General features: G+C 43.9%; 1 protein-coding gene across 1 annotated transcript in view; it reads right to left on the minus strand.

Moving 5' to 3' along the window:
* The window catches only part of MYOT (myotilin), a 107551-nt gene extending 92736 nt beyond the window's left edge, over positions 1 to 14815 (minus strand). The window contains exon 1 of the mRNA XM_063447512.1: positions 14712 to 14815. The gene's annotated coding sequence lies outside the window, so the exon portion shown is untranslated. The remainder of the gene's footprint in view (positions 1 to 14711) is intronic.
* Between the last annotated feature and the right edge of the window lie 4716 nt (positions 14816 to 19531).

Raw genomic sequence — 19531 nt, forward strand, 5'->3', positions numbered from 1 at the left:
ACCTCAGCCCCCGTACCCACCTCAGCCCCAGTACCCACATCAACCCCCCAGTACCCACATCAGCACCCCTCTACCCACCTCAGCACCCCTTTACCCACCTTAGCCTCCAGTACCCACCTCTGCTCCCACCTCAGCCCCCCTGTACCCACCTCACCCCCCCCTGTAACCACCTCAGCCCCCCTCTACCCACCTATGCACCCCTCTACCCACCTCTGCACCCCTCTACCCACCTCTGCACCCCTCTACCCACCTCAGCACCGCTGTACCCACCTCAGCTCCGCTGTACCCACCTTAGCCCCCAGTACCCACCTCTGCACCCACCTCAGCCCCCAGTACCCACATCATCCCCCCAGTACCCACCTCAGCCCCCAGTACCCACCTCAGCCCCCAGTACCCACCTCTGCTCCCACCTCAGCCCCCCTGTACCCACCTCAGCCCCCAGTACCCACCTCTGCCCCCCTGTACCCACCTCTGCTTCCACCTTAGCCCCCCTGTACCCACCTCAGCCCCCAATATCCACCTCTGCTCCCACCTCAGCCCCCCAGTACCCACCTCGGCCCCCCTGTACCCACTTCGGCTACCACCTAAGCCCCCCTGTACCCACCTCTGCTCCCACCTCAGGGCCCACATCAGCCCCCTGTACCCACTTCTGCCCCCCTGTACCCACCTCAGTGCCCACATCAGCCCCCCTGTACCCACCTCAGCCCCAGTACCCACCTCAGCTCCCCAGTACCCACCTCAGCCCCTAGTACCCACATCAGCCCCCCTGTACCAACCTCTGCTCCCACCTCAGCCCCCCTGTACCCACCTCAGCCCCCAGTACCCACCTCAGCCCCCCTGCTCCTAGCTCAGCCCCCTGTACCCACCTCAGCCCCATTACCCATCTCTGCTCCCACCTCTACCCCTCATTACCCACCCCAACCTCCTTTACCCACCTCAGCCCCCAGTACCCACTTCTGCTCCCACCTCAGCCCCCAGTACCCTCCTCTGCTCCCACCTCAGGCCCCCAGTACCCATCTCTGCTCCCACCTCTACCCCTCATTACCCACCTCAACCTCCTTTACCCACCTTAGCCCCCAGTACCCACCTCTGCTCCCACCTCAGCCACCAGTACCCACCTCTGCTCCCACCTCAGCCCCCTGTACCCACCTAAGCCCCCAATACCCACCTAAGCTCCTCCTCCACACACCACATCTCCCCTTGCACCCACCTCAGCCCCCTTTCTCCCTGTACCCACCTCGGCCCCCCTGTACTAACCACAGCTCCACCTGCACCCACCTCAGCCCCCCTGTACTAACCACAGCTCCCCCTGCACTTGCCTCAGTTCCCGTGCACCTACCTCAGCCACCATTCCTCCTTGCACTTACCCCAGGATCTACCTATCCCTGTACCCACCTAATCCCCTATGCACCAACCACAGCCCCTATGCCACCTCCACCTACCATAGCTCCTATGCCTTCCAGTACCCACCACAGCCACTATGTCCCTCCCTGTGCCCACTACAGCCTCTATGTCCCATCCTGTGCCCACAACAGCTCCTTGTCTATCCGCACCCACCACAGCTCCTTCTGCACACACCACATCTCCCCCTGCACCCACCTCAGCTCTCCCTTTACCCACCTTAGCCTCCTGTGTCCCTACACCAACCACAGCTTCCCCTGCACCCACCTCAGCCCCGTCTGCATCCACCACAGCTGCTCCTGCACCCACCTCACCCCCCCTGCACTCACCTCAGCCACCATTCCTCCCAACACTAACCCCAGGATCTACCTATCCATGTTTCCACCCAAGCCCCTATGCTCCCACCACATCCCTTATGCCACCTCCAACTACCATAGCTCCTATCCCTTTCAGTACCCACCACAGCCCCTATGTCCCTTCCTGAGCTCACCACAACATCTATGTCCCACCTCATACTCTGTCCAGCCCCACCCCCACTTCAGTCCCCGTGCCTCCCTGAGCCCACCTCAGTCCCCGCGCCTCACAGTGCCCACCACAGCCCCTGTGCCTCCCTGCACCTATTTCAGCATTTATCCCCCTACACACACACTACAGCCACTATCCAACTTATACACAGTAGAACCTCTATTATACAAACACGCACACACACTACAGCCCCAGTAACCACGAGATGCCTACTACAGATTCTATCCCACACACACTGCAACACAGCCAGCCCTCTCTACTCACATAATGCACTGCAAATAGCCCCATTCACACACGCAAAAACCCACAAGGAGCCTTACTGTATAGACACACCACAAGCAGCATACAAAATGACACATACACACACATACAAAATGACATGCAGCCTCCCTTCACATACACATCACAAACAGCATACCCACCATTGCAATACTGCACACAGCCTTCACACACACAACTTTTACAATCTCTTATAAAGCGCCAACATATTCTGCAGCGCTGTACAATAGGTAAAACAAAAGAAAGGATTAATCTAACACAACACTTTGACATACAGGAACACATCACTAACCACATCCCCACACACGCAACCCCACAAGTAGACTCCAAACACATGTGGCTTGTTTTAAGGTTGTACATGTGGGGGATGCTGCTTGTGATGTCCAAAGCAAAATTAGTGGAAGTGTGTAATTAAATTTGCTTTATTTTAATTGCTGGGGAGGCACGCCAGCAAGGGTTACTCCATCTAAAAACAGTGTTTATTAAAACACTGGTTAAGGTTGGATTAACCCCTTAAAAGTAAATCTGGCCATTTTGGGGGGCACTCGGGGATGTGGGAGTCAGGGATGTGTGGCTCTCACACATCCATTCTGTGTGCTGGGCAGCCTACACATAATATATGTGTAAAAGCACCAGAAAGAAGGGGTAGAAGAATAGCAGGGAACCAGAAAACCTTGTACCAGGACCAGGAGGGCGGGCCCTTGCTCACCCACTGCCCGAGGGCCCTGTGAGGTGTCAGTCCGCCCCTGAAAATGGATGCTGTACAGGAGGTGGGAGGGTCTGGAAAGAAGGGTCTGCTGCTGATTGGCTGGAATGTGTCTGCTGACTGTGAGGCACAGGGTCAAAGTTTAGTCAATGATGACGAATAGGGGGCGGATCGAACCGCGCATGTGTTCGCCCGCGGTGGCGAACGCGAACACGCTATGTTCGCCGGGAACTATTCGCCAGCGAACAGTTCGGTGCATCACTACTGCACATACAGGTTCCTTGCTCTATGACAACATAAAAATGACTCGCACTACTTCTGAATTGCATCAATGCTTGCTCTTCCATTTCCTTATTAACATTGCATAATTAAGTGATACAAAGAAAATACATAATGTATGTATGTATTAAGGAAAAATAATGTCAACACAAGGTTCTGGAGATATTACTAAACCACTGCAGTGTCTGATTATATGTATTCTGTGGGGTTTCTTGATGTCATTATTTTCCCATTATTTATAGTTTACCATCCCGTATACTTTAGAGTAGAACCTGGCAAATGGAGTCCTATGTAAACTGTGTGGAGTTGCAATTCCAGCGGCTAAGGGGTTCATTTTTGTATGTGCAGCATTTCAAAACCGTGCACATACAGACCCCAGGCACAAGGACCACTTCAAATCACTGAAGTGTTCATGGTGCTTGAAAATAACGTTTTAATTACAATTATTTTAAAAGCATTATGGGCTTTAAAGCTGGTTTGAAGTTGAGTGAGTTGAATTTTGTATGCTGTATGTATTTGTCACAGCAGGACCATTAAATATGATGCATGCTCTGATAAAGGCAATCCTTCTGTTCTCTATACATATCTAGATTAGGGGTTTTGGCCAAATCCCCTAGGTTTTGCACCCTCTACATTAAAAGCCTGCAATGTAAAGAGCCCTGGAAGGGTAAATGTTCCCTGTAAAATGGTTAAAGGACCACTATAGTGCCAGGAAAACAAACTTGTTTACCCGGCACTATAGTGCCCTGAGTGTGCCCTCAGGGGGTTAAACACTCACCTTTCTCCAGTGCTGGGGATTCTCCTCCCTCTTCTGATGTCATTGGCTGAATGCGCATGCGCGGCAATAGCCGCGCGCGCATTCAGCCAGTCCATAGGAAATCATTCTCAATGCTTTCCTATGGACGCTGGCGTCTTCTCATAGTGAGAAGTGCGGAAGCGCCTCTAGCGGCTGTCAATGAAACAGCCACTAGAGGCTGGATTAACCCTAAAGAAAACATAGCAGTTTCTCTGAAACTGCTATGTTTACAGCAGACAGGGTTAATCCTAGATGGACCTGGCACCCAGACCACTTAATTGCTGAAGTGGTCTGGGTGCCTATAGTGGTCCTTTAATTGCATAATAATGGTCATTAAATAGGAATAGAGACCGGCCAAAAATGAGGTAACAATGACAGACTCGCTCAATGTATGACAATATACTGCAACTTGATCATTTTCATACAAATTAGTTGTATTTAAACCTTGTTATTGGCTTTAAGCTAATTCTGTATATCATATACATGCACAATGCACTGCTTAAATACGGATTATCACAACAAGTAGAAGTAGGTGAGAGTTGCTCTTACTTTACTACAATAAAGATCTCTGTCACAGTGCTGCATGAAGAGAAGAGGGGGAAATGACAAGTCTATTTACAAACATTGGAATGCACTGTAAGCCTATTAATTCCCTTTTGCTTGACAGTCCAACTAGTGGGTTATTTATCATATTTATCAGCCTTTGTCTCACGCATACCAATACTACTTTACACAGGGAAATGTGGGTTGCAGTATGAGCCATAATGCATGTTGACAATGTGATTAACATCAATTGTATTACTAGAGTACCTTCAGATGGGTTATTGCAAGTAGGAGTTAGAAAACCAGGAGTTCATTGGAGAGTGGTTTGTATACTGTGGAGAGTGTTTTTTTCCCTCCTTTGTGCTGCTTGATTAATTGGGGGAGTGGTCCTTAATTGACACCTGTGTGGGATTTGTAGTCTCATATAAGCACACCCCTAACTCACTAAGCTTGCTCACATTGCTTGAAAGCAGACTCTTTCAAGTAGGAATCAGAAAACCAGGAGTTAAAACAAAACATTTTACCTGCCACGCGCTACAGGGGAAAGGCAGAGGGAGATTAGAGAGGTCAATGCGTGGCTGAAGTCTTGGTGCAGGAAGGAGGCTTTGGGGTTTTTAGAGCACTGGGCCGACTTTGCGCTTTGGTACAACCTTTATAGCAGGGATGGGTTGCACCTAAACGGTAGAGGGTCTGCAGTGCTGGGGGATAGGATGGCTGGAGGTGGAGGAGATTTTAAACTAGTAGTGGGGGGAGGGTCATAGCAATCTACAAAATGGAGATAGGACAGAAAGGAGATACGCTTTAGCTCAGTATAAGGGGGATGGAGACAGGGGAGGGGCAAGCTCAGAACAGAGAAGGTATGTAATGTTGATTTTTTACAAAAAGTACAAATGACTCATGATAATATTAAATGTATGGTTACTAATCCAAGGAGCCTAAATAACATAATGGGAAACTAGAGGCAATAGAATACATGAAACAATATGACATAATAGGTATAACTGAAACATGGTGGGATGAGACACATGACTGGGCAGTTGGCTTAAATTGGTACACACTATTTAGGAAGGACGGAAAAAACAGGAATGGTGGTGGGGTATGTTTGTATGGCAACCATGAGTTAAAGACAAATCTTAAGCAAGTGGAATGTGATGAAGAAGATGTGGAAGCTTTATGGGTAAATATCTGCCTGGGGCAAAAGAAGGGAAATCAACTATTGGTTGGGATATGTTAAAAACCAAATAATGTTAATATTGATGATGAAGAACAATAGCTGTTTGAGCAAATTGAGAAAGCTGCAAATCTGGGTAACACGGTAATTATTGGAGATTTTTATTACCCAGACATAAATTGGGACAGAGGGACTAGTAGTTCAGCAAAGGTAATTAGGTTTGTGTACTTGTTAAATGACACCTTAATGTCACAACTTGTACAAGCACCAACTAGAAAGGAATCTGAACCTGGTTCTAACAAACAACGTTGATCTTTTGACCAACATTCAAGCAGGTCATCACTTGGGAAATAGTGATCCTTTGAAATAAACTCCAAAAAACAAAAGCACATGGGGTATACTAAAACATATAATTTTAAAAAGGCCAATTTCTATAAGTTAAGGGCAGTTAATGAAGACCAGGAAAAGGCAGAGATTTTGAATAACTATTTCTCCTCCGTATATTTTAAAGTAAGAAACCATGGCAATAGATGTGCAAATGATTGCTGCTAGAAACTTGCAGAAAAATTGTAATTGGTTAACTCAAGACAAGGTGCTGCTGCAACTAAAGAAAGTTAATATAAACAAAGATCCAGGGCCTGGCAGTATTCATCAACGAGTACTTATGGAACTAATTGTAGAAATAAGTGAACCTCTGTATTTAATCTTTCAAGATTCTTTTCTTTCAGGAAGTGTTCCGGAGGATTGGAGCAAGGGAGATGTGCTTCCTATATTCAAAAGGGTTCAAAATCCTTGCCTGGAAATTATAGACCTGTGAGTTTTTAACTTCTGTGTTTGGGAAAGTATTTGAAAGGTTATTAAGGGATAATATTCAAGAATTCCTTGAGAAGAGCATGGTTCAGCAAAAATCAGCATGGTTTTATGAAGCACAGTTCATGTCAAACTAAACTGATTGCATTCTACAAAAAAGTAAGTAGAAGTATAGATCAGGGTATTGCAGTGGATGTGATCTATTTGGGTTTTGCCAAGGCAGTTAATATGGTTCCTCACAATAGGTTAGTCTTCAAACAAAAAATAATTGGTCTAGATGATTATTCTTGTTCTTGGGTAGAACATTGGCTTAAGGATAGAGTACAACGAGTTGTCATTAATGGTAAATTGTCAGGCTGAACAGAGGTGGCAAGTGGTGTCCCTCAGGGTTCTGTTCTGGGATCTCTTCTATTTAACATATTTATAAATAAATTAGAAAAATGCATTGAAAATCATGTTTCAGTGTTGCAGATGCCTCACTGATGATGCCTAACAAGGTTGAAATGATCGTCTGGGGTTGCTGTATCTCTCGTGCAGAGGAAACCTGCTGGCATTTGGGATCTGGACTGCCCGTATGGGTGGGACCAGTCTGATATGCTTAAGAGATGTTCTCTCTGTATTGGCACAAGATGAGCTAAAACTAGCTTGAGTTCTGAGCGGGGACCCACCGAAGGGCAGGCTATTTCAGCTGCTGTCCGTCCTCAGTGCACTCTTGCGACTTGTTTTTTGTTCTCCAGTGTTTGCAGATGACACAAAACTCTGCAGAGGGATTTAGATAGACTGGGGTAGTGGGCACTCAAATGGAAATTTAATTTTGAAAAATGCAAAGTTTTACACTTTGGCGTAAAGAATGCACAAGCAACGTATACCCTCAATGGAAGCGATTTAGAGATAACACGCGAAAAGGACTTGGGAATTGTTATAAACAAAAATCTATGCAACAATGTGCAATGTCAGTCATCAGTGGCTAAGGCCAGCAAGGTATTGTCATGCATGAAAAAGGGCATTTATTCTCGGTATGAGACTATAATATTGCCTTTTTATAAATCACTGGTTGAACCACATCTTGAATATGCTTTGCAATTCTGGGCATCTGTTCTAAAGAAGGATATTATGGCACTAGAAAAAGTGCAGAGGCGGGCTACAAAATTGATAAAAGGAATGGAACATATCAGCTATGAAGAAAGGTTAACAAATTTGAATCTCTTCAGTTTAGAAAAACGTTGCCTCAGAGGGGAAATTATAACATTATACAAATATATTTGGGGCCAATACAAACCATTGTGTGGAAATCTATTCACAAACCGGACTTTACATGGGACACAAGGTCATGCGTTTAGACTGGAAAAAATACGTTTTTTTTTACCGTAAGAACAATAAGGATGTGGAATTCTCTGCCTGAAGAAGTGGTTTTATCCGAGTCCATACAGATGTTCAAACAGCAACTAGATGCATACTTGCAAAAACAGAATATTCAAGGATATAATTTTTCAATGAAGGTTAATAGCTTCTTGATCCAAGGATTAATCTGACTGCCATTCTGGGGTCAAGAAGGAATTTTCCTAGTTTGTTGCAAAATTGGAAGTGCTTCAAACAGTTTTTTTTTTTTTTTTGCCTTCTTTTGGATCAACAGCAAAAAACAAATGTGAGGAAGGCTGAACTTGATGGACGCAAGTCTCTTTTCAGCTATGTAACTATGTAATATGTAATTGCTAGACTGCCTCTGTTATAAGACAGTCAGTTTCTGTTTAGATGTCTCTTGCTTTGGTTCTGAAAATCTTTTCATCTCCCCTGTGGTCGGTCTGCTAGCTAAGGAACTTGCAAATTTATAGCATCATGTCCAAGGACTGAGTGCATTGCACCTGTGCATGTCAATTAATCCATTCATTTCCAAAATATTTTCCCAACTACTATCTGATGTAATTATATCATTGCTCCATGCATGCCATACCTCTAGGCAAGCACATAGAACAGGATTAAACTCTGCAAAGTGATCTGGATTTTCATATCTCCCTCCTGTAATTGAAGTATAAGAACACAATGAATACTAAAACAATGTTGAGCTTTACAAGTGAGCTACATGGGCAATATTGTATGACACTAATGTGCTACTGTTATCTGCTTTACCACAGACAATTAAAGATAGAACATCTAAGGTAAAACAACCCAAAGGATAAAATTGAGAACACTTGTACTACATACATCACAACACTAACTCAGAATTTGTGCACACACTGAAATAGCAAATATGAATTTCTTCTGTACAACAGTCTATTTGTAGAGTAAATGCCAGTTGTAAGAACATTTCTTCAACTCAACTAAAGGATAGATTGAAGCTGTTATTAAGTTGCATGAACAGTGCTGACAAATATGATGTCTTATATTTGTCTTATAGAGTCTGATCGCAAGAAAGCACTAAAACAGCAAAATCCCCTATGGTTCTAGTATCTGGTCAATATAGGGCTGGAGGGTCACTAACAGGATGTGTTTTGAGCTTACTCATACCATATGTCAATCTCTTTTTTTCTAGCTCTAAACTCAGTCCATCTTACAAGACTTTAAGAGACTTGTAAGATACTCGAAGGCACACACATGCCAGAGACACAGACATAGTCAGTATGCACCCATATATGCTCTAAGGCACATACACAGGTACATAATGCCTGATAACCATTCCCGTCCCCCATAAAACCCTCAGCCTCTTCCACACACAACCCTCAGCAAGTATCCACATTCTCACACACCACCCACAGAAACAGAGCCCAGAGCTCTAAAAGGGTGCACCAATCAGGCAACCTGTCTAGGGCCCAGGCCAAACGTAATCTACTTGGAAGTATAGATTGTTTTACTGCTCCTCTTTTTTCCCCTGTATTGGTCAGTAGTCACTTGATCTGTAAATGAAATCAACATTTACTGTCCCTTAACCATCAATATACTTGTGTTATCCACATCTTGGTTGGACAGGAGATAGAGCCCACAATATTGGGCAGACTTCTTGCCCATCATGGTAAACTAACATACTTATTTGACCTACCCCAACCCCCCCCCCCCCCCTTCCACTCCCTAAAAGTCTCTTCTCCATTCCATTTAAATTTTTTCTGGTTGTAGCAGAATGGAGAATTCAAATATACTATATATAGTATTCTCTTTTGTTTGGCTGTCCGTATACCCATTCATTTACCAAACCCACTTGCTGTGTGGCCCCTTGTATGCACCTTCATAATTAACCACAAATGGGTTATTAGTTTGAGTGCTTTCCCTGTGTGCCGCCGTTCGTATAAACAAACGCATGTGTTCAAACAATTGGCGGCCATTTTATCTCCTGAACGAGGGCAGCGGTACATGGTCATCAACAGCGTGGAACTATTTTTGAATACGCATCCCCGCAAATTCCCGGGAAACTGGTACCACTGCCCATCCAACTTCCTGAACAGTTAGGAGAATGGTGTTCGGGAGGAATAAACTACCGAACAGGGAGAGCATTCATACCCTAATAACCATTCATCAGTGTTCGTATGAGAACCCCTGAAAGATGACTGGTCTTTGCCTTGTTTTCTCTGGAACTGTTTTGGGGCATCACCTCGTGGCCGACTGGTCAAAACTTCATTCGAATTGCGTTACCGAACCACCAAAGGGATCTGAGTGATATTTTGGCAAAGTGTGTGCTAGGATCCAAGCTATTTCGTGATATGACTTTCGTGGGGTTCTGAAGTTATTGAAATGTTTTTTTTGGGATGTTTTAAAATATTGTAGATTTTTCTGTACCTGAGAGATAATTAAGTTATATATTTTTCTTACGCAATTATCTCTCAGACACAGATGATCTTGAGAAGAAATACCTGTAATTGTGACTGAGAAACCCCATGCTAGGGGCAATGAAGAAAAGCTGTGTGTGGCAGGAATAAAACCAGTTGTACTCCCAGAACTGTGTGTCGTCCAGTTGCTGGGGAGGAGGTGGGATATTTACTTGGTGTTTTCTTATTCCTGATTTTACTCTTGGGTGATCCAGCACAGGGAAGTCCCTGCTAGGACTAGGGTTCTGCTACACTGGTGCTAGAAACGGCACTCTGAACCACAAATGAAAACAATTACCATTGTGTATTGAACAAGTTATTTGTTCCAAGAATGTGGCACCTGGTGGTTCGGAAATTTGAATTTTGGACATCTCCGAATCAGCACGAAGTTGACCGAATTGCAGTTAGCAACAAAATTAATCTCCAAGTCTCCTAATGACAAACTCTGAATCCTTTCTCTCCTCAGGCCTCACTTGTCCAATGCCTTACTCTGAAGTTCCCATACTGACTTCTCCGTGCACAACAACTTGGAGAAAAAGCATATGTAGAGTAATACAATAATTAAATCAAACTTAAGGCAGCAAACCAAAAGAAGGGGATCCCTCTAAACCTTCAGGAGATCAACACGAACAACAAAGAAAAAATGGCTGTGCCAAAAAAGTACAGGAACAACAAAGTGCTATTATTAAAATTATACAGTAGGCATGGGTAAATAAAACAGTCAAAATCAGTCTTAAAAATAGTCTATAAATTATTATGATTAACCCTTTAAAATGAATTTTGAAGGGCCATAGGAATTTGTGGGTAGGCAGTACGTCCTTGTATCAGCGAATATGATGGGGAGAAGATTTCTTAGTGTAATCCATTATGCAAGACATAATGTATGGATTATGAGAAACGAGAAATCCAATAGTGCAATATGTCAACTTAAATGAGTAATAGGTAATAAAACAATGATCACTTACTCACATTTTGTGGAGCTATGACTAGCTCCAGTTCTGATAGCGTTTAGTGGTATAATCCTGTAGAAATCTTCTACCCATCATATTCGCAGATACAAGGACCTACTGCCTTCCCAATAATTCCTATTGCACTGCAAAATTCATTATAAAGGGGTACTCATAATAATTTTGGACTATTTTTAAGACTGATTTGGACTATTTTATTTACCCACACCTACTGTATATTATTGATAATAGCACTTTATAGTCATTCCTGTACTTTAATTACAAAGCTATTTTTTATTTATATGTAGAGCAATAAAGATTAAAAAAAACAACAACAATCAATTATGGGCCCCCAGCTGCAGTTCCAATACCGCTATATTAATTTGGCACTGAGGTCAGAGGAACAAAAAGCACAAACACTATGTTTAGAATTTATGTCCCATCAAAATGAGTGCAATTATTTGTCTACCCTTGCTGGACCCCTATCATGTTGTGTGACATTTTGGCTGTGGCTGGTGGGAGTTAAAATATACATGGTACTATCGAATAGTAAAGCAACCCTTTGTTTAACCCCTTAAGGACCAAACTTCTGGAATAAAAGGGAATCATGACATGTCACACATGTCATGTGTCCTTAAGGGGTTAAAGGCTTATGTGGAATATAATACCAATCCAATGGTTGGCTGAGATTGTATTTTTATTTATCTATTTTTAAAAAGTTTTTTTATTTACAAACCTTAAATCTACATGAATTACCCATCTCTTTACAAGGCATTTTACCGGACAGTGCCTAGCACTAACAAGAAAGTAAGTGCTGGGCAAAAGGTGGTACATTTTCATTAACCACAAAGATCATATATGCTAATGCCTGCAAACTTGTAGGGCTTAGAAAATATGCAAATGTTAATAAATGCATATTTTCTGTAATAATTAATTATATGAACTACAAATTATATTTATTTTTGGAGTTTCCTTTCAAACAACATTACAGGGGCACTATTGTCAGGAAAAACAACTTTAGCTTAATAAAGCAGTTTTTGTGCATAGATCCTGCCTCTGAAATCTAACTGCTCAGTTCACTGCCATGTAGAAGTTAAATAATTTTGTTTCTGTTTTTTCAGCCCTAGCCACAACTCTCCTGGCTGTGACTGGCATAGCCTGCATGGAAACAAAATGGTTTAATTTTCAATTAGATGTTAACTTACTTTGAAAGTTTGTATCTCTTGCTCTGTAAATGAACTTTACTTACATACAGGAGCCTTCTACAGGGTCTAGCAAGCTATTAACAGATCAGGAGGTATGATATTCTAAATTAAAAAGAGTTTGCAATAGAGGAAGTGTAAACATTATGTAACTCCTTATAGGAAGTGTTTAGGAAGGCTGTGTAAGTCACATGCAAATAGGTGTGAACTAGGGCTGCATAAACAAAGTGATTTAACCCCTATATAGCAGATAATTGAGCAATGAGATTGCAGGTGCATGATCTATACACCAAAACTGATTAATTAAGCTAAAGTTGTTTTGGGGATTATAGTGTCCCTTTAAGTGAGAGGCAATGCTTTTGGTAGTGAGTACATATGTGTTCAACTATGGAACATGATGTAATTTTCCAGGGTGATATGGAAAATTACATTCATCTGTGAATGTTCAAGGTAATCTCGCTGCTAACGTGTAGCTATCTCTTCCAGTTGTCATACCGGAAAAGAAGCCAAGCAAATTCTGGCTCATTTACTATTAACCTACCCAGAGGATAACTCTGTCCAGTAATAGCACTGATGTAAAACTATGTTGCTTGGCTTACATCTTATTTGGTATTTGGTAACAGAAGAATATCAAGCTTAGATGTCCAAGATAATTTTAAAACCCGATTGTTGCTGGTTGAAATGTCAATACTCTGAGTGCCAGTAATATTTATGGACCATTATTTGGGATGGTAAGCCTTTACATGTAATTCTAGTTCATTAGGAAAATCAAAACTAAAATAAATTACTTGCGTACTGTAACAGAAATTTCACTATATGAACATTTTGTATTGGGTACTGTTTCTGCCAATGTCATGGCAAGAGAGATGGGTCATGAGCCTGTTGAAGTATTTTTCCCAGTTAATTGAGGTATTCGGGGGGAATCAGTCACAAATTAGAAGGGATGTTACATAGTAAAAAAACAGGTGTGTTAACCAAAAAATAAATAGAATCATGATCAACTTAGTTGCAGCAGGTAGCACGAGATATGTTATTGTATTATTATTTTTTTTAAATATTTCTTTACATCCTTTTGCATTAGAGTAATAATGAGAAGCAAGTAGATAACGGATGTTATGCAAATCAGGTTTGTGTGTATACTTATCTGGAAATAACAGTCATAATGCCTGTGATTACTTCTTCATTTCCCTTCCCATTGTTAGTATAAATATTATAATAGGTCACTTTTTGGGGCTAGTGCTAATTAAATACTAACGATATCATAATATTGTATTTATTGTTAAATAAGCATAGTTGACTGCTTTTCACCCATGCAATCCAAACTGTATGAAATAAAATCTAAAATTGGACTAAAGCAGAACTGTAATCTTAAAAGAGCAACCTTTGCACCATAATTACTATATGCTTATCTCTACTTATACCATCTCCCAGTTCTTGGTCAAACCATTTTTGAGCAGTTTGACCATAACCAACGATCCATGAGGCACCTTAGACCTTCTTCTCATCTATTGCTAACAGGGAAGTTACACTTCCACATAAGTAATATGAATTTCATTCACATTTCATTGGCTATAATGATTATAGTGCCTAAAATGACTTGGACAACAGGGAAACCTTTTTTCAGGATAATGCCTCATTATTTTATTATATGTTAAAAGGAGTCCTTAAACCAATATGAGACTATGTCGCTATGCCAATAAAAGTTTACCCAATATATTATTACTTTGTAGGATGTATGAGCATGCATATAAACATGCAAACATACAAACTAATATTACGGAAATATTATTTAGGTTGTTTGCTCAGATGCTCAGAAGCACAATATTTAGAACATTTCTCTATTAAAACTTGCTTCCAAAATTAAAGATGCCTACATAAAATGATTGTTGAGGAAGCCAGACACAAATATTATAAAATATAAAAAACATTATAGTAGCAAAATAATGTTACTAAACATTTCTCAGTACATTTTTCAATATTTTCAGAAAATATCATGCATTCCCAAATACGTGTTATGTTTAAATCTAAGATATTAAATCAGAGCCACTCAAAAATATCATATATTGCTTTCTCTGATATAGTGCAACAAAGACATAAAGTAAATCTTTTGGATTAAACACTCTTCAGGGGCATGCATGGGAGGAAATTATATAGCCAAACATAGTAATACTTTAACATAAAGTTATTAATAGTTATGTAAGCCAATACAGTTATATAGTTATAAATGAATTCATTAATAAAGAATAATTATTACTTACCTATATGAATGTTTAGTGTTGTTTGAGAAAAATGGATATGTGAGTCAGTGAAATGACATGAGTTCTACTGATTTTGTCCTAGAAGGGTCTTGACAACTGCTGGCACTGAGTGACAGCTGAGGTACTATATTACAACCAGCCCTTCAGAGCCTTGTGTCAACTTAAAAGTCACTTTTAAAATGCCACACGGTTGGAACACATTGCTAACCTAAGCACACACATGAAAATGCAGTGTAGTTTAAACTTGTATTTCAAATTCTTATCTGGTATTTTCCAGAATATTTAATATACCGTAGAAGTTATATTCAATTTTTAAATGAGGCAAAAATGTTTTTAAATTAGTTCTTAGTATTGCATACTATAACTTTATTAATGCTTAATTCATTAAAAGCAAGCTGTTGTAAAATATATTTTGCATGTTCTGACAAAGTAGAAGAGTTAGGAGGCCTGTACTTGCTGGGGATACCGTGCACACCTACAAATATATCATTATTTTTTTAATTTTTTATATATATATATATATATATATATATATATATATATATATAGAGAGAGAGAGAGAGAGAGAGAGAGAGAGAGAGAGAGTATGAGTTATTAATTTAGGGGCTTTTTACACTTTTAATGTTTTGTCATCACTTAATCCTGCCAGGTCTTCTTCTTTTTTTTTTTTTAAATTCTTTATTTTTGTTGTGCATTTGAGAACAAAAGCGTGTAATACATCATGACATTTGTGGTAAGTATAATGAAAACGGGTAAAGCATGTCATAAATGAGAGTTGCACATTTTTTTGTAGTATAATCAAATAAGAAAACATGGTAGGTTGCAAGCCTCAGGTACCTAGTTATAACGATAAGGACGGGGTGATATAATCCCGGTGAGAAGCCAAAAAATAATAACGTGTTTCTCCTACATGCAATCGGGTGTAGAAGTAGAGCCTGTCAGACCGCATCCAGGCCCAGGGGGTGCAGGGGTAGGAGACTTGAACCGGGACCCCAGACGAATATCCTGATCGTTACACCAGCCGGATCGAACCGGGCCCAGATAGACGCATTGAGGGCCAAGGGGTTGATGCACACTTGCCTGGCACATACCCGGGGAAACATATTTGTTTGGGTGGGGGACGGGCGGATAACCGGGCGAGGATGGGCGACTAGCTTTGGGTGGCGGGATTGGGGGAAGGGGCCTCACACCCAACGCGGCCTGAACGGCCAGACTGCGACCATACACAGGCCAGCAACGAGGGGACTGAGTGGGTGGGATGGTGAGACGAGTTAACCCGCAAGCTGAAATGTTTTGTCACACGAGTTGCACTGAGGGTAATTGCTTAGGATATGCGTTGTTAAACGTGCACTGGCCATGGGCTGAGCCAGCGCACTGAAGGCGCCCCTCGCGCGCGGCAGCCGCAACCACCCTACCGTCCCCCTAAAAGGGCGGTGGGGGGGGTCGGTTGGGGCGTTCGAGGGGCGTACTAGGATGCAATGTGGGGAACGGTGGGTGGGTTTTGCTACTAATGTGTATTTACTAAATATTGTATAGATCAGGTCGAAGCCGCACCGAGATTCATCGCGGTGTTGCAGGCTACAGGGGCCGAGTTCGGCCTACAATGTTACACGACGCTAATTGAGCAAGGGCTGAAGGTTGAGAACAACAGGTAGACGTTAGATAGCCTGACATGAGTGACGCCCCTCGCCCGCAGCAGCTGACGCCGCCCGGCCGTTCCTCCGTGGAGCGGGGGGTGGCGAGCTGGGGCGACCGGGGGGCGGTAGGGTTGCAGCAAGGTGGAAGTTGGTTATATATTGCTGTTGATGTACTGTATGCCTGCTATGAATCTCGCAAATCACACAACTGCAGCTTTGCGACACGCTTAAAAGTAGCACGCCCTTGTAGACCAAGACTAGCCTAAACTGTAATGTCGCACATGTTTGGTTGCACATCCCCACCTGTGACAAAAGGCAGTAGTAGCTGGCGGCATACCGGCAGACCTAACACATAGTGGGCACCGCCCCGCCCGCAACAGCCGATACCACACGACCGCCTGACTGTGCCATCAAGGGGGCGGAAGAGTGGTCGGGTGGAGCGACCGGGAGGAGGCCGGGGAAACAGTGGAAGAAATGCCAGTGGGACAGAGCTAGTGATTTATTGCTTATTGCATAAGTACTGCGCAGACGGCGTGACCATAACTCCCCGACACATTGCAGTGTCGCATGACCATACCCTCCCATGCAGGGAACCACCCACCCACTGATAACCAACTTGAGATAGGACGCAACCCATACGAGGCAGGAAGCGCACCAAAGGCTTCACCCTACCCCTGAACACCAGTCATGCGGACGCGGCGAGCGCCCACTTTAAGATGCCACCCGCATTAGGCGACACCAGACGAAAACACGTCAGAATCATGCTCCCCCCCCGACTACACATGCTTTGCCCCGACTAGACTCCTCCCCCAGGACCCACAGTGTCCGCCCTACGACCGGACCGTGCCCGACTGACGAGGGGGAGGTCACGGACAATACAATAAGGAAACAGACAGAACCCAAACCCCCTCCTGAATCCCACCCACCCGAACCAGCCGCGGAGGGAAATACATAAACCCCAGACCGACCGGACCCCCCCCGAGCAGGGCGACCCCACGCAACACCCTCCTACAGAAGGAAATAGCACAATCCCCACCATGACACACCTCAGTCGCGAACTGGAACATGACCCGCGGGTTGGGAGCCAATGGAGGCAGAGACACAAACACTCACAACAGTACCTACTTTATTGTGACGGGCAGTCACTTGGCACCCCTCGCAACAGATCTCCCTTGTAGATAAGAGCGGGGTTCACTGGACAAGGACACTAATACCCAGTTGAACATACACACCCACTCCGAGATCGTAATTGCCTGTAAATTACACCTACCCATTTACACCTCCTCCCCCCTTATTTCTCAGTTCTATCCCCTAACCAACCCTCCCCTTATTATTTATCCCCCCACCTATTTCTGGCCTCGGGCCGCGTCTCCATCCCCCCCCTGTGCGAACATAATGGATCTCCGACCGGCAAGTCTTAAGTACTGGACCAATAATGTCCGAGGTCTAAACTCCCCTGAACGCAGAGCGCACCTGCTGAGAAGATTGTGGTCAGAGAGGGTGAGCATAGCGTTCCTGCAGGAGACGCACCTCAAGGGCACGGGAGCCCCGAAACTTGGGAACAATCGCTTCCCCCAAACCTACTACTCGAACCACCCAGATGCGAAGAAGGCCGGCGTTGCGATTCTTATCTCCCAAACAGTCCCGTTCCACTGCACAGCGCAACAAGCAGACCCAGGAGGAAGGTTCCTGTTTATCAAGGGCACCATAGCTGACCACGCATACACATTCGCTACTCTTTATAGCCCAAACAAAAAACAACATACGTTCCTGAGCAGGACGTTGGCCAAGCTAGAAAAGTTCAGGGAGGGACTTCTCGTGGTGGCTGGGGACCTTAACACCCCGTTAGACCCAAACATAGACACCTCAAGGGGAAACAGCACACTCCCCTCGCATTGTATCAGAGCTACGCTGCGCTCACTACACAGGCTAGGTCTGGTAGATTGCTGGAGAGCAATACACCCAGATGACCGAGACTACTCTTACTACTCGGCTGTACACAATCTTTACAGCCGTATAGATTATATTTTTATTTCCCAAAGCTATTTGGCAACCCTATTAGAATCGCAAATAGGACTGATTGATCACACGGATCATGCCCCAGTATGTGCCATTACGACTTCCCCGCTCTGGAAGCCGGGCGAACGCCAATGGAAATTAAATGAAAGCATGCTGAACGACACTGGATTTGTCGAAAAAGCTGCCCTCACACTCCAACACTACTTTGACACGAACGACACACCTGACGTTGACCCACTGACTCTGTGGGGGGCTCATAAGTGTGTCATACGCGGACATTTTATATCTGAATGCACCCAACTCAAGAGGGACAGGACGAAACACATGTCCGATCTAATTGCACGCATTGCAACACTGGAACAGGCACACAAACGCACACTAGACGATGCCACATACTTACAACTCACGGAGACGCGTAGGGAGCTGAGTGACATCCTAACAAAGGGGCTCCACCTCACCTTTCGGAAGTCAGCCCGATTTTATTACGAACACTCGAATAAAAGTGGGCGCCTGCTAGCCAAAATGCTGAAGGAAAAGCGTCTAAGACAACAGATCCATATGATACGAAACAAGAACCAAGTCGTCACTAGACTCCCAGTGGGCATCCAGGAAGCCTTCCGCGACTACTACGCCGACCTCTATGATCAAACCCAAAATAGGGAAGGAACGGCGGCCTCACGTCAACGGAAAAACATTGCGGACTATCTGAACCAACATGTAGCCCGTAAGATACCCCTCGAACTGGCCACCACACTGGAACAGCCCCTGACACTGGAAGAGCTGACAGCGGCCTTGAAACAATCTAAACCCCACAAGGCGCCAGGTCCGGATGGTCTCCCGCTTACGTATATCACTACCTTTAAAGATATCCTGCTCCCAAGGATCCTGACGGGGCTCAATTCCCTAAGCTCGGCGGACAATTCCCCACCGACACTCTCGCCGCAACAGTGACGGTCATCCCAAAGGAAGGCAAGGACCCGGCCTGTTGCTCCAGCTATCGGCCGATCTCACTCCTAAATGCTGATCTGAAGCTCTTCGCAAAGACGCTAGCTCTTCGGCTCATGCAGACCCTCCCGGACCTGGTCCATCCTGACCAGGTGGGTTTTATACCAGGCCGCGAAGCAAGGGACAATACCATCAGAGCCCTCAACATCATACATCACG

Source organism: Pelobates fuscus, chromosome 3, assembly GCF_036172605.1.
Source record: "Pelobates fuscus isolate aPelFus1 chromosome 3, aPelFus1.pri, whole genome shotgun sequence".
In the NCBI taxonomy this organism is placed as follows: Eukaryota; Metazoa; Chordata; class Amphibia; order Anura; family Pelobatidae; genus Pelobates; species Pelobates fuscus.